Below are 6,177 nucleotides of genomic sequence, written 5' to 3'. Positions count from 1 at the left end.
GTGTAACTTCACCGCTGAACAACAATTATGACATATATTTATTCTTTTTTTTCTCATAGTAATACACCCCCCCAAGAAAAAATTAAACAATGTAAAATCAACGCAGGACGGCTAATAGAATGTACGTATCTATCATATTAATACACCACGTAAATGGCTATAGTACAATGTAACTTCACAGCTGAACGGCAATTATGACATATATTTTTCCCTTTTTTTCCTAATAATACACCCCCAATAAAAAAATAAAACAATGTAAAATCAAATCACGACGGCTAATAGGACGTATGTAAGTATCTATTCTATTAATACACCCGGTTATCGGCTGTAGTACAATGTAACTTCACAGCTGAACAGCAATAATGACATATATTTTTTTCCTTTTTTTTCCTATTAATACACCCCACAAAAAAAGTTAAACGATGTAAAATCAATGCAGGACGGCTAGCAGGATGTACGTATATTTCCTATTAATACACCCAGTAAATGGCTGTAGTACAATGTAACTTCACCGCTGAACAGCAATTATGACATATATATTTTTTCCTTTTTTTTTCTATTAATACACCCCTCAAAAAAAAGTAAGGACGTACGCATCTTTCCTATTAATACACCCTGTAAATGGCTGTATCACACAGAACTTGCACCCTAATCATAAGCAGGTTTTGCTGGAATTAGTGATGTATCATAGTGCAAACAACCTAAAAGCAGCAGAATAACACAAATTAGTGCAGCAAGGTGTAATAGAATCGCTCCTATTACCCAGGCTGTACACTCTCCTATTGCACCCTGTTCTCCTTTTATAGTGTAGAAAATGCCTCCCAATCCTTTCCCCACACCTTGACTAATCTTTCCCTGAACTTTTAAATAGTTTTTTCAGCACAATAAAGTCTTTCATAGCACTGTCCCTAGCGCCGGCTGACATCTCTCCTTGCACTAAGCACACTGGAAAATGGCATAATCCAAATTGGCTGATGCTATTTATAGGGCTGTGACATCACAGCGGCTGGCTGGCTGCTGATTGGCTGCATGCATGGCATTTTGGGTGATCCCTCGTTCCCAGAGTTCTTTGCTCCATATCCTAACATGTGCAGCATCCATTTTAGGAAAAAATGCAATTCGTTACCACGAAGCGTGAGGAAATTCAGATTCGGTGTGAATACAATTTTTCCTGAAATTCGGATCGAATTCCACTTCGTCAACTTTGATTTGCTCATCTCTAAATATTATTATTATTATTATTATTGTTGTTGTCGTTATTTGCATTATGTTTTGTAGTAAGTACTGTGAGGATTTGCTCTGGTAGGCAGGGTAAGCGGACGCAGTACAAAGGCAAAACAAGTTTGTGAATCAAAATGTCAGTGTTTATTCACACAAAAGGCAAAAGAAAAACAACTCATTACAGTCTTGGTGCTAATTCACACAATGAAAAGTCCATATAACCTTGCTAGCCGTTTTATCCCCAGCAGTACAAAGCAGCTTTAGGGGGCCTGTTTCCCAGCATACAGCCCTCATGCGGTTCTGAACCTTCCAGCACAGTACCATACTTCAGATCCCAAGACAGAGACTCAGCTGCTGGGCCAGCTGCCTATTTAAAGGACAGTCAGGTGCTGCCAAAACCCAGACCGGCACTTAAACTCTGGTCCGGTATTTGATCTCACCTGACTGAAAATCAGCCCAGCCGCCCATGTTGGGAGGAAAATACCTGCCTTCCCAAACAAAAACCCTTGCTATGTCACATACCCCCCTCCCTTTGTTCAACCCTGAGGGGGTGAACACACGCTAGACTGTGTACCCAGGACAGGGCATCCTCGTTTCCCTGTAATCGGCCTGCCCTGTGTTCTACTGTAAACTTAAAGTTCAGCAAGGACAAGAACCATCTGGTGATCCGAGCATTCCTCTCTTTCGCCTGGCTCATCCACTTGAGAGGGGAGTGGTCGGTCACCAGACGGAACTTTCTCCCCAGCAGATAATAGCGGAGAGACTCGAGTGCCCACTCTCTCTCCAATATACTGTATGGTGTCTCGGCTGGAGTGATCTTACGGCTGAGAAAGACAATGGGATGCTCCTCCCCGTTGACTTCCTGAGACAGTACAGTACTGAGGCCTACTTCTGAGGCATCGGTTTGTACTATAAACTCCCTTTTGAAGTCAAGTGTCACCAAAACCAGGGACCCACACAGGGCCAACTTAAAAGTGGAGAATGCCTCTTCCGCCTGGTCATTCCAGCGGACCATCACGGACTCCCATCCCTTCAAGAGCCCTTTCAATGGAGCTGCTAAAGTGGCAAAATATGGAACAAACCTCATATAATAGCCCACCATTCTCAGGAATGACTTTACTTGCCTAGAGGTGACAGGTCGGGGCCAATTCCTTATCGCCTCTATTTTGTTTACTTGGCGCCCAATGACATACCCTAGGTATTTGGTTTCCTCTAACCCTATTGCACATTTTTTGGGGTTAGCTGTTAGACCAGCCTTGCGAAGGGAGTCCACTACGGCCTGTACTTTGGGCAGGTGACTTTCCCAGTCGGTACTGTGAAAAACAATATCATCCAGGTAAGCCGAGGCGTACCACTGATGTGGACGAAGCACAATGTCCATTAGACGTTGAAAAGTGGCAGGGGCGCCATGCAGACCGAAGGGTGACACCTTATATTGGTACAGCCCATCTGGTGTAATGAAGGCAGTTTTCTCCTTGGCAGCTTACAGAATTCTTCCACCTCCTTAACCACACTGGGCCAGTAAAACCGTTCTAATATCCAGTCCTGTGTCTTCTGCATTCCTAGATGACCCCCGAGAACATGCTGGTGGTCTAGCTCTAACACAAGTTTGTGATAAGCCTGGGGCACCACCAACTGTTCAATGGATTCACCTCGCAGCTGGTTTACCCGGTACAACATACACTGATGAACCACAAAACAGGGGAACACCGACTCTGCCCCTGGTTGTTGTGGTTCATCCTCTACTATTAAAACATTTTCCCAGGCTCAGGCTAGGGTTGGGTCACGGTGTTGGGCGGTACCAAAATTATCCCCAGAGACATTGAGGTCTGCCAGCTCAGGACCCGGTGGCAAGTCCTCCATGTCTCCCACTATCACACTTAGCGGAGTTGTCTCCCCCTCATCCACCAAAGTGGCGGTCACCCCTACCGCTGGCCCTTCAGACTCAGGTTCCCAGGGTTCTGGTCTCCCCCCTGAGCCGGGCCCCTCTGCTAGGGTTACTCCTGTATCATGGGAATCAGTCACTCTCGTAGCATTCCACAGTACCAGGAAGCCCGGGAATTCTCTCCCTATTATAAGTTCGTAGTGTAGATTAGTGGCGACGGCCACTTTGTGGGTCCACCTGCTGGCAACCGTGGATAGAGATACCATAGCAGTGGGGTAGTCTTTTAAGTCTTCATGAATACACATGACCCCGACTTTCCGGCCAGTATACTCAGTGGATCGTACCAGGGGAGCCCTTACCAGGGTCACCAGACTCCCTGAGTCCAACAGAGCCTCTGCTGGAGTGTCTCCCACCTCCACCTGGCACAGGTGATTCAGAGTCTCCGGGGCACCCGCTGCACACAGCTTCCTTGCATATATTGACTGACGGAAGCAATAGTTTGTGTCCATGGGTTCCACCTGATGTGGACAGTCAGCTCGTACATGGCCAAGCTCCCGACACCGCCAGCAGACTATCGGAGCTGGGTCCACAGGGGGCACATCCCGAGCGTGTTTGGTGGGCACAAATTGCCGGGTCTGGGGTGAAGAGTTACGGAATTTGACTACCCCCCTCCCAAAAGAACCCCCCTGTAGATTCCGGGTAGCATCATAGCGCTCCACCAGGTCAACCATCTCAAGAGCATTCCATTGCTGGAAAGAGGGTGGCAAAGCCCTCCAGAATATATTAGCCAACAGACGGTCCAGCATAGCAGTGGGACTCAGCACGTCAGGCTGCAGCCACTATTACAAGAGGTTAAGTAAGTTATAATACTGGGGTATCACGGGCTCAGCCGGCCTAAACCCCCACTGATGCACCCGCTGGGCCCGGACCAACACATTCACCCCCAGTCTTGCCAGTATCTCATCCTTGACTTTCTGGTAGTCGGCCGCTTGATCGTCCAGCAAGTCAAAATACACTCGCTGGGAATCGGATGTCAGGAACGGAGCGACGACCTCAGCCCACTGATCTCGGGGTAGATTCTCCCTTGTGGCCACCTTCTCGTACATCGCCAGGTAGGTTTCGACGTCATCTGATGGTGTCATCTTGGGGATCACCACACGGACCGCTTTCCGGACATCATGGAAACTCTGGGACGCTCCTACCGTCTCTAAAGCCATCACGTGTTGTAACAGCAGCTGGTTTGTTTCTTGCTGGTGTTGGTTAGCCTCCACAAGAGCTTTCATTACAGCTTCCATTTTGTCACGTGACACAGGTTTGAATTTAGCTGGATTAATCCAGGACATCCAGCCGTACCAGAAAACAAAAATATTTTGGCGTTTACACCAGCCTCACTGCGTGTGCCCACTCCTAGCCACCAATTGTGACGATTTGCTCTGGTAGGCAAGGTAAGTGGACTCAGCACACAGGCAAAACAAGTTTGTAAATCAAAATGTCAGTGTTTATTCACACAAAATGCAGAAGAAAAACAACTCATTACAGTCTTGGTGTTAATTCACACAATGAAAAGTCCATAGAACAGACACACCTTGCTAGCTGTTTTATCCCCGAGTACACAGCAGTAGTGATGAGCGGCAGGGGCAATATTCAAATTCGCGATATTTTGCATATACAGTTGCAAGAAAAAGTATGTGAACCCTTTGGAATGATATGGATTTCTGCACAAATTGGTCATAAAATGTGATCTGATCTTCATCTTAGTCACAACAATAGACAACCACAGTCTGCTTAAACTAATAAACACACAAAGAATTAAATGTTACAATGTTTTTATTGAACACACCATAAAAACATTCACAGTGCAGATGGAAAAAGTATGTGAACCCTTTGATTTAATAACTGGTTGAACCTCCTTTGGCAGCAATAACTTCAACCAAACGTTTCCTGTAGTTGCAGATCAGACGTGCACGACGGTCAGGAGTAATTCTTGACCATTCCTCTTTACAGAACAGTTTCAGTTTAGCAATATTCTTGGGATGTCTGGTGTGAATCGCTTTCTTGGGGTCATGCCACAGCATCTCAATTGGGTTGAGGTCAGGACTCTGACTGGGCCACTCCAGAAGGCGTATTTTCTTCTGTTCAAGCCATTCTGTTGTTGATTTACTTCTATGCTTTGGGTCGTTGTCCTGTTGCAACACCCATCTTCTGTTGAGCTTCAGCTAGAGGACAGATGGCCTTAAGTTCTCCTGCAAAATGTCTTGATAAACTTGGGAATTAATTTTTCCTTTGATGATAGCAATCCGTCCAGGCCCTGTCGCAGCAAAGCAGCCCCAAACCATGATTCCTCCACCACCATACTTCACAGTTGGGATGAGGTTTTGATGTTGGTGTGCTGTGCCTCTTTTTCTCCACACATAGTGTTGTGTGTTTCTTCCAAACAACTCAACTTTGGTTTCATTTGTCCACAGAATATTTTGCCAGTACTGCTGTGGAACATCCAGGTGCTCTTGTGCAAACTGTAAACGTGCAGCAATATTTTTTTTGGACAGCAGTGGCTTCCTCTGTGGTATCCTCCCATGAAATCCATTATTGTTTAGTGTTTTACGTATCGTAGGTTTGCTAACAGGGATGTTAGCATATTCCAGAGACTTTTGTAAGTCTTTAGCTGACACTCTAGGATTCTTCTTCACCTCATTGAGCAGTCTGTGCTGTGCTCTTGCAGTCATCTTTACAGGATGGCCACTCCTAGGGAGAGTAGCAGCAGTGCCGAACTTTCTCCATTTATAGACAATTTGTCTTACCGTGGACTAATGAACAGCAAGGCATTTGGAGATACTTTTATAACCCTTTCCAGCTTTATGGAAGTCAACAATTCTTAATCGTAGGTCTTCTGAGAGCTCTTTTGTGCGAGGAATCATTCATATCAGGCAATGCTTCTTGTGAAAAGCAAACACAGAACTGGTGTGTGTTTTTTTATAGGGCACGGCAGCTGTAACCAACACCTCCAATCTCATCTCATTGATTGGACTCCAGTTGGCTGACACCTCACTCCAACTAGCTTTTGGAGATATCAT

This window comes from Bufo bufo, chromosome 3, assembly GCF_905171765.1.
Source record: "Bufo bufo chromosome 3, aBufBuf1.1, whole genome shotgun sequence".
NCBI classification, from domain to species: domain Eukaryota; kingdom Metazoa; phylum Chordata; class Amphibia; order Anura; family Bufonidae; genus Bufo; species Bufo bufo.
Note: the sequence above shows the minus strand (reverse complement) of the source record.